Raw genomic sequence first — 12,432 nt, forward strand, 5'->3', positions numbered from 1 at the left:
TAGGTAACTGACATGAATTAGCATCAGTGGAAATTCAATGGATCAGAATTATGGATCAGAAATCTGATTGTAAAATGGCAATCGCAGAATTTTATACTGATCTAGGTTACTTACAGAGTTATTGACCTGGGGGCATGTATAGCCAGTGGCAAGCTTTCCTCTATGGAGCATCTGTATGGAACGATGCTGTTTGGAACAAAAACCTTCATGATGAGACCAGTTCATCTCTGAACAAAAACAAAGAAAAATCAAATGAAATAAAACTAGGATAAAAAGGGGAAAAATTCAACCAAAAAAAGCAAAATGTGAAGGGAAATTTAAGCATTCATATGGGAAATTAACTTTTTTGCTTATTTTGTTGGATGGATGAATAAGATGATATGTAATCTTAGGTCGCTGAATTTCTAAAATTGGGAGGTAAGCAGCAAGGCAAAAGGAAGTTCTGTACATGCAGGCGTCTGTATCCCAAGGTGTCATCTCAAGGTCTGCGAATACACCAAACTTTTCTTTTTACTTAAGGCAATGCTCTCTGTGGAGCTGTTCTGTGATGATGGAAATGTTCAGAATCCACACTGTCCAGCAGGAACATATGGCTAGCGAGCACTTGAATGTGACTAGTGTAACTGATTAACTGAGTTTTTACTCACACTTAATTTTACTAATTTAAATATGTTTAAAGAGCCACACATGGCCAGTGGCTACCATATTAATGGCTTTCTGCAATCAGTCTGCCCTAACAGCTGAAAAATAAGTGATTTACTTCAGAAGTGAATCTAGGCATTCATATATTATTTTCCTGTCCTTGTGGGATTTTTCCCAGCTCTATTGAGACTAATTGACATGTAACATTGTGTCAGTTTAAAGTGTACTTAGTGTGAAAAGTGTAATTTGATACACTTTTTTGGCAAAGTGATTACCATAATAGTAGTATTTTTTTAACACCCCCATCATCTCACATAATTACCATTTCTTTTTGTGGTAAAAACATTTACAATTTACTCCCTTAACAACTTTCAAGTATATAGTTCAGTATGTTAACTATAATCATCATGCTGTATATTAGATATTGAGAACTTAAATTCATCTTATAACCGGAAGTTTGTACATTTTGACCAATATCTCCCCATTCCTCTCTGCCCATCCCCTCCAGCCCTTGGCAAACACCATTCAACTCTGCTTCTGTGAGTTCAGCTTTTTTTATAATTGACATCATACAGGATTTGTTTTTCTCTGACTTCTTTCACTTAGCATAATGTCCTCAAGGTCCAGCTATGTTGCTGCAAATGCCAAAATTGTCTTGTGGCTAATATTCCATTGTTTTTACATACCCATCTTCTATATCATCCACTGAAGAACCATTTACATTATTTCCCTATCTGGCTATTGAAAATAATGCTGCAATGAACACAGGAGTACAGATACCTTGTTGAGATCCTGTTTTCATTTCTTTTGGATGTATACCCGGAAGTGGGGTTGCTAGGTAGTATGGTAGCTCTTATTAAATTTTTTAGGAACCTCCACACTGTCTCCATAGTAGCCACACCAATTTATATTCTCACTAACAGTGCACCAGGGTTTCCTTTCTCCACATCACTGGTTTTTATAAAAGCCATTCTAACAGGTATGGGAAGATATTTCATTATGGTTTGGATTTGCATTTCCCTGATGATTAATAATGTGAGCACCTTTTCATGTATCTGTTGGCCATTTGTATGTCTTCTTCAGAAAACTGTCTGTTCAGTTCCTATGCCCATTTTAAATTGGATTGGTTTTTTTTGCTGTTGAGTTGTATGAATTCCTTTTGTATTTTTCATACTAATCAGATACATAATTTGCAAATATTTTCTCCCATTCCATAGATTTCCTTTTAATTTTCTTGATAGTTTCCTTTGCTGTGCAGAAGTTTTTTAGTTTGATGTAGTCCTACCTATTAACTTTTGCTTTCATTGCTTATGTTTTTGGTATTATATCCAATAAATTATTACTAAGACCTACATCAAGGAGTTTTTTCCCTATCTTTTCTTCTAGAAGTTTTATGGTGTCGGCTCTTATGTTTGTTTTTAACCCATTTCAAGTTAATTTTTTTGAGTAGTGTAAGGATCCAATTTCATTTTTCCGCATGTGATTATCCATTTTTCCCAATATCATTTATTGAAAAGACTGTCCTTTCCATTGAGTATTCTTGGCTCCCTTGTCAAATATTAGTTGATGATATACATGTGGGTTTATTCCTGGGCTCTCTATTCTGTTCCATTGGTCTTTGTGTCTATTTTTATGCCAGTAAACAGTGTACAACCCAATATACAACTAGCATATTGTATATTTTCATATGTTTTCATGCTACTAATTAGTGTTCTTCCATTTCAGCTTGAAGAACTCCTTTTACCATTTCTTGTAAGGCAGGTCTAGTGGTGATGAATTCCCTCAGCTTTTGTTTGTCTGGGACAGTCTCTCTTTCTCTCATTTATGAAGGATAACTTTGCTGAATAGAGTATGCTTGGTTGGTTTTTTATTTTCTTTCAGCTTTTTGAATATCATCCACTCTCTTTTGGCCTGTAAGGTTTTTGCTGAGGAATCTGCTAATAGCCTTATGGAGATTCCCTTGTAAGTTACAAGATTATTTTCTCTTGCTGCTTGTAAGGTCCTTTCCTCATTTTTTATTTGTGTCAGTTTTATTATGATGTGTCTTGGAGAAGATGTCTTTAAATTGAGTTTGTTTGGTGACCTATGAGCTTCCTGAACTTGGGTATCCAACTCCCCAGATTTGGGGAAATTTTTAGTGATTTTTTTCTTTAAGTTCTCTTCTTCCTTCTCCCTCTCTTCTGGAATTTCAATAATTCACAGATTATTTCTTTTGATGTCATCACACAGATCTAGTAGGTTTTCTTCACTCTTTTCTATTTTTATTTTTAATTTGTTTCCTCTGGATAATTTTTAAGTTCCTGGTTTGTAATTCACAGGTTCTTCCTTTGCTTGATCCATTCTGAAGTTGATGTTCCTTATTGCATTTTTCATCTAATTTGTTGTATTCTTCAGCTGCAGAATTTGGCTCTTTTGTATAATTTCTATCTCTTTGTGAACTTCTCATTTTGTTCATGTGTAGTTTTCCTCATTTCACTGAATTGTCTTTCTGCATGTCCTTGCAGATCATTGAGTTTCCTTAAAACAGCTATTTTGAATTCTTTATTAGGTAAATCAAAATCTCCATATCTGGGATTGGTTACTGGCAAGATTATTGTGATCTATTGGTGGCGCGGTGTTTCCTTGATGTCATGTTCTTTGAAGTTTTGTGTTGCCATTATCACATTTGAAGTAGCAGCCACCTCCACTAGTCTTTGCTAGCTTCCTTCAGGAGAGAAATACTTTCCCTCAGTTCTGCTAGGGGTCCTGGGGCTTTCTTAAGACCTTCTATGGATACAAGTGCTCCATACTTCTTGCTCCCTCTTGTAGCAGAATTCTTAAGCTTTTATGCCTCCTCTTGACCCTGTAGCACACCAAGGCTGAGTTCTGACAGCCTCCCTTTTGTTTTCCTAAAGATGGCACTAAAGCTCACGTTTGTGGTCTTTTCCTGGTCCACAAATTGGGGCTGGCACAGGCTTTCTGTGTGTGCTCACCAGCTCTCTGTCAAAGTTTGCTGTCACTATTGCTATCAGGAGTATGCACAGGGAACTGGCCAAGGGTGTGTGTGTGCCTGGGTGAGGCGCAGGGAACACTGGGAGTGCCCATGGGACAGTTACGGGGATCTGTGGGGGAGATGTCCCAAACGACTGGTGGGCAGGCTTCTTGATGGAGTCTATGATTAATTAGTCTGCATTCCTTTAATGCCCTCTGAGAGTCCTATCTGCCCCAAGTCATGCAGCTCATGATTCAGTGCTCTAGATGAGGTAAGAGAGAAATGAGCCTCTTTGGCAGCAACCCACACAGCCACAGGAGCTGGGTGTTCACTCACATGCTCTCACCTTTCTCCACATGCAACAGCATAGCTGAGAAGATATGACTATCTGGCCCTAAGCTCTGCCACTTTGGAGCAAGCCAAACTGTTCCTCTTGCCCTCTCCACTCATACGGTCTTGCTCCAGTGGCATGCTGGAGCTTCTCCACTGGAAACCAGGACTTCCACGGCTCCCTTGTCCGTAGGTGATTGTCTATGACCGTGTTTTCCAGGGGTTCCCACACTATGGCCACGAGAGACTAGAGTTGGTTTACAGGCCACTGTAGGTCCATAGCCAGGATGGAGGTCTGTATGCCTATTACCTGATACATGTGTGGGTGAGACTCCTCTTGGGCCCCTTGGCAAATGGTGCTGCTCCCACAGTTCCCACAAAGGCACTTTTATCTGTGGATGGATGCCAGACTGTTATTGACACGTATGAAAGACACGAATGAGGGATGTCTTATTCAGCCCTAATGCCAATGTCATTCTTGTTTTTGAAACATTTAGGGACCATACATACTTTTTTCTGTCCCTATGTTTAACAATGCTGAAAATAAGCAAAAATTACTTAGCTTCTTGCTTCAGGAAATGCTTTTTCTTGAAAGAAAAGTTTGGACCAGCTGAAATAGTTTGTTTATGGAAGGTCACTTCAAGACTCTTGTTTCACTGGGCCCACCAATCCAAAATTATAATCTCTCTGAACTCTGCCCAACCCCAAGCAATCCTTGCCTTGAGGCCTGCCTTAGAAATCATCCAACTCTGGCCCTAAAACCCTACAAATATCATTCCTGAATTTACCCATTTTGAGACAACTACTAAAGCTCTTTTAAATTGGTGATCTCTTTTACTACAATAAATGTGTTAAACTTAGTGTTACTTGGTCAGCAGGTTATTCTGGTGATCTGTTAGGAGAACTGATGGCTGAAATGGGGAAAATAGTATCCATGGATTCTTTTCTTAGTGTAGCCTCAGAAGAACCTGGTCGACAAGTTGAGAATGTTGTCATTTCTGGGAAAAATTGAGCTATTTACTAATTCAGCCACTGATGTGGAAAGTCAAATTCCTCCAAGAGAATCATAAATCTCAAGATCCAGATGGTTGTTTGATACAGATGGAGAAGAGGCTCAAATCTGGGCTCACATTGGAGGGAGTTGTTTTCCCTATGCTGCTGGAGAGGCCCTTTCAGTACTACCAAAGGTTTTGGGGTTTCTCACTGCTTCATCTCTGCTCTGTACTCTCTCCCTTCCCCAGCCTTAGTGTATTATGACCCAGTTTGTCCTCCCTGCAGACAACTCAAGGAAATAGCAATCCTCCATTGCATTTTGGTGCAGGGACTCTGTGTTGCCACAGGGTTTTAGGGCTGGGTGTTTTCAACAAAAATGTATTTTTGAAAGACGTCCCATTCCAGGAAGCTAACATCTGGTTTCTATTATCTGAAAGGTCTCATTAACAGATAATATTGTGATGTCCACACCCCTATTCTTGAAGCTGAAGGAAAGTGAAGGTTAAAGTTTTTGGGTTCAGTCTCATAAATAATGGAACAAACTTTCTAGCAGCATAGGCTCTCCTGTTTATCTCACCCTGATAGTTTTCGGATTGAGAAGAAAAAGTATCTTATCTTGTCTTTACTGGAGAAATAACTAGACAGTATGGTCTAAATTAAACATTTTTTCAGACATTTGTCTTTTAGCTAACTTAGCCTCTTAAAAATGTGACTGACATATCCTTAGTATATGGTAATTAACTTGAAATGTCACTGACTTGAAATGAAAAATACAATCGATACTTCAGTAACAACTCACAAGTTGTTATTCAGGTATTAGAAAAAGATCTATGGACATGTGACAAATACTAGTGGAAATCTTTTTCTAAATTAAAGTGAGTGGCTCTAAAGAGTTTCCCACTGGACTCCTAATGTGTGAAGATGGGTGTTACACAGAGCTGGTGACCTTTCATGAGTCTCAGGGTTCCTTCCTTCCTTTTTTTTCTTTCCACTGTTGACTACTTGTTTCTCCCACATCATAGATAATTCACAACAGATGATTTCTTTGTATAGCTTTTATTTTTATGCTGGGTTATATCCCACATTATTTTCAATTGTAGAGTTTAATAATCCACCCCTGGACAGTTTTTACATGGCAAAAAGTCTGTGTATGTGTGTGTGATGGTGGAAGTATGTGTTTATAGTAACACAAGGCCCTCATTATGATACTGCATTGTATTCAGATTTTTTCTAAACTGCAACAGAATGTGAGCATTCTAAACTCATGTTGGACATACAGATAGAGCCTGCAGACCTTTCTTTTTAACGGGACCCCCACAAAGTATACCAACATTTTATTTGAGTTTTCTTTTCTTTCTTTTTTCCCCAGTAATTTGTGTTTCACATGTAAAAACATTATTAGACCCTGGGGTATTCTTTTGTTAGTTTACTCTCAACCCATAAAGACTTGAGATGGTGACAAAAATACAGACAATGTGACAAGGGAACATTAGGAGCTTCATATACATTTTGCACAAGATTCTGCATTTTTAGTTTAAAAAAGCACTACGTCTTCAACTCTGAGCCCTCAAAGATTTTCCCTGTTTTACTTCTAACTCTAAGTGACCAAATTAAAAAATATATATCGAAAGATAATTCATAAAAAATATTCAATTTTTCTACTAATGCTGTTTTATTATACACTAATTAGTAATAATGTACACTAACTAGTGAAGATGTTTGTTACTTTCTTTATAAATGTACATTAAAATCCTATCAGAATCACCAGCATGCCTGTAAAGGGCAATTGTGTTTGCTGTCTCCTTCCCACTCCACACAAGTCTCCAGTCCTGCCAGTATTTGCACACGAATTCTAGAACATGGACAAGAAAGCAGTCCTCCCTCCTGTGGCTTTGCAAACCACTCAGAATCAAAATAAATATTAATTATGGTATTAAATTTATCTTTAAATGGGGCTCTATCCACAAGACTCTGATTTAAAAGTTGCATGGTGATCAAATATGGTATTGTTTTGTACTTGAGCCTAAGAAAGTGTCATAGGAACCTCTTATTAAATAAATAAAGTATTTTGAAATAGAATGTGCACAGTCATACAATCTTAAAAGTCTGAAGGATAAGCTGCTAATGTGATTTAATGCAGGACTAACTGTAGAAATTTCAATTAACTACATCCTCAAGTATGAGGGACATGATCACGGAATCCCATCACTTTTGTTCTCTGTTGACTTCTTTGCCCCTTACCACCTTTTCCCCAAACCACAACTGTGATTATTCTTAAAAGCCTAGAATATACTTTTATCTTCTCCTGGAGTTACACATTCTCACTGGGTAAACAGTTGAATACCAGAGTGGTTGAGTGCGTCAGCTCTGAAGCCAGACTGCTAAGGACAGACCCCTAGCGCCGCCACTTCCTCTAGCCTTCTCAGCCAAGTCACCTAACTTTCCGTGTCTGGCTTCTTTATCTGTAGATGGAGACAATACTACTGTCTATCATCTCACAAGTTGACATGAGAATTAAAGGAGCTAATAAAGGTACTTGGAGCAGTGTGTGGTGTACAGTAATTATTCAATACATTTTTAAAAGCATCATTTTGATAATAACTTTGAATATTAATTTTTTACCAATGACTCCCTAATTTTTATGTCCATCACTGTCTTCTAGTTTTCTTAATATTACTGATAAAGTTAAATTTTGTCAAAAAGTAAAATGAAATGGTCTTATCTTTATATAAAACCATGCTCTGCCTACCAATCAGACATTTATTTAACACCTATTATATGCTAAACACTTTTTTCTGATGTCCTGGATATAGAGGCAAGTAATTTTTTGTTCTCTATTGAGTGAGAAAAATAAGTAAAACAAATGGTTGCACTACAGTGTGATAAATATTTGTATTGGCAGGTAGGGGCTATAAAAGTATTGAAGAGATGACATCTAAATCAGACTTTTGCTCAAACTTTGAGTTATCTATTGATGTATAATGAATTACCCCCAAAACCTGAGAGCTTAAAACAACCAACGTTTATTATTGCATAGCTTCTGTGGGTCAAGAACCTGGGCATAGATAAACTGGATGCTTCTGCTTCAGCGCCCCTGCGATCCGGGTGTGGGCAGGGGCTGCGGTCATCTCAAGGCTCAACTGAGGTAGAACCTGCTTCCAAGCCCACTCACGTGGTTGCTGGCAAGATTCATTTCCTCAGGGGTTGTTGGCCTGAGGGTTTCAGTTTCTTACTGGCTATTGGCTGGAGGCCTTCCTCAGTTTCCTGCGGTGAGGGTTTCTCCACCGGGTAGCTCACAATGGTCGCTGGTTTCCCCCAGAGGGCTCTGAGATAGCGAGCAAGAAAGGTTGAGCAGGATTGATGTCAGTCTTTTTGCAACTGCATCTCAGAAGGAATGTATCGTATGTTTGCTGTACCCTACTTGTTAGAAGCAAGTCACAGATTCAACTTGCTTCAACTAGGTGGGTAGGAATGGCATAAGGGCATGAATACCAGAAGGTGGGGGACCACCTTAGAGACTGCGTACCTCAAATATGATGGATTATATTTGTCTTTTTTGTTAGTATTTATCTCCTTTTCTGCTTTCTTTCCTTTCTCCCACTTCCTCACTCTGTGTAGTAGATGCACTCACTGCGAGGCACTGTCTCTCCACTCTCAGAAAGCCACAGGACTCTGATAAGTCCAGAGAAAACTAATACAAATGTTCTATACTCTGAAGAGCTTCAAAGTAAAACTTGAGTGAGATGGAGAGAAACCAATGGTTATACAGTCATCACAGATGATTATTAAGGGGAATCGGTACACAAACTACATTAGCAGGTATCAGTACTTTGGAGAACACAGTACTGGGTCCTGCCACTATCACTAGTGTAATGCTCAGAGAGGACTGTAAGCTCAATTGCCATGTCAGGAAAGCAGCCATGGCTCAGGAAATAGAAGGCTGTTGCCAGCTCTGCGGCAGGAATCACCTTGGCAAATCACTTACCCTCTGTGCTTTGGTTTCTGTATCTGTAAAGTGGCTGTGATGGGTGCCCGCTCTGCCTGCTGTCACAGGAGTCTTGCCATTTCCCACAATAATACACAGGGGGATTCAGTACATGCTTGAAAATTTGCCACGTGCTGATGAATGTGAGGCATCATTATCATTTTGATCATCATTAGGTTTAGGAACATTTTTTTTATCAGTGGATATTACATTTCACAAGCTCAGAAAGCATCATGGAGAACCCCATTACTTTCTACAGGGTGATTTGTTTCAAATTTTTACAGAATGAGACACTTTCCTACAAGGTTTCATGCTTTAGATCTCCATTTCCTCCTCTCCCTACCCCTACGCATACTCACAATCTTCTCACATTCTCAGTAAACTGGTGGTGTGAAGCCTAGCATGGCTGTTGGACAAATCCATGCCCATCAGAAATATAAACAGAATCAAAGACTGACATTTTTATAATCACCATAAAAATTAGTTAAAAATAAAAGTAATCTGTTATGAACAGTTTTACATACCTTTCAAGTAACGCTTCTAAATATTTAAAAGTTTTGTTTTGGACATAATCCAAGGCTGATGATAATCCTTGTGTCATTACTAAAATTACATCTCAGAACAGACTGATTTAGCTCTGGAGTTTGCCTTCCTCGTGTTCCAGAGCCCTCCAGTTAATTCCATGTGTTTATGGTCAGTGAAGCTGTGGAGGTTGTTTTGACTAAAATGTGGAAGAAGTGTCCTGGGAAGAGTCCTGAGAATCTTGTACAGAAGATTTTTATCATGTATCCCATGAGCAAAAGCCATCTGAGCCCACTCCCATGTAGGTATCATTTTAAATTTGTAAGTTACATACACATCAATCTGTATTACTATAGTGTACGCATTATAGAACATACGCAGTCTAAAAATAGATAACAATGAGATGAAATATTTTAAAAATAAAAATTTTAAATTACACTTATCTATGGCACACCAAACCTTTTATCCTCAAATTGTAGAGATCTGTATTGATATCAAAAGTTTATAAATGTCTTCCAAATTAAACTAGAGTCAGACTATCATTTGCTAATATTGAAAAGTCTACTATACACAGGGATAGATTCATTGTTTATAATAATGATGTATATCCATATTTCAGATAGTCTTTTTGAAAAGTTTTATTTTTAATTTTTGGCCTATGTCTTGGCAGAAATGATTGGGTTGCCATGGATTATATCTCAGTCTGGCTGAAAAGGAGTTCCTTCAGGGATAAGAGAAATATCATTTTGCCATTTTCTTTATTTTTATAAAATTTATTGTTGCATTATAAATATTATCAATCCAAAGTTTCTTTCAAGGAGACTTTTGAAGTCCACTAGTGAATGTTAATTTAGTTAAACTAGGCGATATAATCTATAAATCCACTTAATCACCCAAAGAAAACAGAGTGATACTCAGAAAGCAATGTGAGAGCAAAGATACCATCATTATCCCTCAGCAGGGTATAGTGCAGACTGAAATGCAAGCTGAATGCAGGAACCTGTTTACATAATATTAATGAAGTGCAATTTCTTCTTTACCTTTAAAGAAAGCAATAAATATATATAAGATTTTATAAGATATATGTATTTTTTTACCCATAGCTATAGCTATGTACACACTAGTTTGGAGGCCACTGTGCTATATTGCTTTGGGGTTAGTCTGAGTCCCCAGTGAGGCCTAGGCCAAGATGGGTTATACAAAGGGGGCACCGTAAGTGGACAGTACTCTGAGTCCCCACCCCTGTTGGAATGAAAGAGTTCCAATTTCACTTACATTATATTTTACACATGAATGTCTCTGATAAATTTTCATTGGAACGAAGGATTACACAGCTAAAACATGTTTCTTTGGAGAAGTTTAGAATCCCATGACCCACAGTTCTGACAAATATTTGAAACTGAACACTGAACAGTAAACTTGCTAAGACAGTCCTTTACCAAACAGCTACATATATTAGTTTTTAAAGTTCCTGTTTTATGTTTGTTTTATTTTTCTTACATGCAAAATCACAGCCTTAAATCTTAAAGAGAAAATTGTCAAACGTGCTGCATAAGTTTTGGATGTAATTAAATGCTACATAAAAGCATTGGCCAAAAATGCATTAATTTCTTTTTCTTAATTGAGACATTTGGTAAAAAGTTTTGATTATTTTAGAAATAGATCACATTAAAACAAAGCTTTAAAAAGGATATGGTTCTTGCAGTATTTCAGTGAGTTTAATCTTGGTTTGTCTAGGGGCTTTAGAAATACCAGCTAGCTCATGCATTTTAAGATAATATAAGATCAGTGGACTCTGGCCTCCAAAATTGAAGAGCACACGGTTAAACTCTGGACCAAGCTACTATAATGGGACTATAAGGGGAAGAAAAAGATCAAATTAGTTATTACTTTTGTGTGTTTTCAAAGAACTCTAAATAAAATATTATAGCATTATAACCATAAATAAATTTACTATCTGATATATTCAAATAAAAGGAAATTATTTCCCGAAGCATCTTCTTAATGAAAGGAATCTGCTAAAGTATGAGTCTATGAGTATGTACAGTAAGGCCTTCTAGCCCTTTTATTTATCAACAAGCTTGAAGATTGGTCAGTAGAGACCATTCTGTCTGAAGGACACAAAGAAAAAAGAATGAAGAAAATGAATGGAGCCCCAGAAAAGGGAGGAGGAAAAAATATATAAAGAAACAATGACTGAAACTTTCTAAATTTTATGAAGAGCACAGGCAAAAAGTAGGGTAAATTCATACCTAGACACATCATGTTCTAAGTGTTTAAGTCCTTCCTCAATCTTAGTAATGCCTTCATGAGGGATTTATTATTGGTTCTATTTCCTATGGGGAAATAAGATTTGATTCTCATTTGATTTTACTAATACATTAAGTTCTTTTGTGTTTCTTTTGCTTATGGTCATTTTTTCCTTGTTTTCATCACTTTCTCACAGCTGCTCTAGAATTATTTCAAATAGTGGAACTATCATAATCAAAAGCCATTCTTTGATGGTGAAAACTTAATGTCAACATTATGTATTTTCTATGATGTAAACCATTTTACTTCATCTCCCATGACAATTCGCATCAGATTATATCTAACCTGATCTTAAATTGCATGCAAAACCAGATTTAGCTTCTTCTAGATTAAAAGGAAATTTTAATCTGTCTAGAAAGATGTTTCATGACCCTTTTCCTAGCTTCTGTCTTGGGTATTGTAAGGTAGAAAGTCTATCTTACTTAAGTTCTGGACATGGACATTTCTGCTGTTTTTCTGTAGTTAACAGTTTTTAAATTAGGAAAAAACCACAGTTCATAGATCCTCCTTTTACCATGAAGATCCCTGATGTTTTAAGGATAGTTCAATGAGGCAAGAGCAGAACTAGTTATTAATGCAAATCCAGCATTCTGTGGAGCCTTAGTCATTTTCTTAGATACTTTAAAGCAGAAGGTCTCAAGGTGCCCAAAGAACTCTTGCTAGACACATTACAAATAAC

The 12,432-nt window shown here is 37.3% G+C and overlaps 1 long non-coding RNA gene across 1 annotated transcript in view; it reads right to left on the reverse strand.

The window, feature by feature from the left end:
• Nucleotides 1–12,432, reverse strand: part of LOC140843144 (uncharacterized) — a 176,768-nt gene that overhangs the window by 13,612 nt on the left and 150,724 nt on the right. The window contains exon 7 of the long non-coding RNA XR_012120690.1: nt 115–227. This is a non-coding gene — a long non-coding RNA (uncharacterized lncRNA). The remainder of the gene's footprint in view (nt 1–114; nt 228–12,432) is intronic.

Source organism: Manis javanica, chromosome 8 (genome assembly GCF_040802235.1).
Source record: "Manis javanica isolate MJ-LG chromosome 8, MJ_LKY, whole genome shotgun sequence".
NCBI lineage: Eukaryota > Metazoa > Chordata > Mammalia > Pholidota > Manidae > Manis > Manis javanica.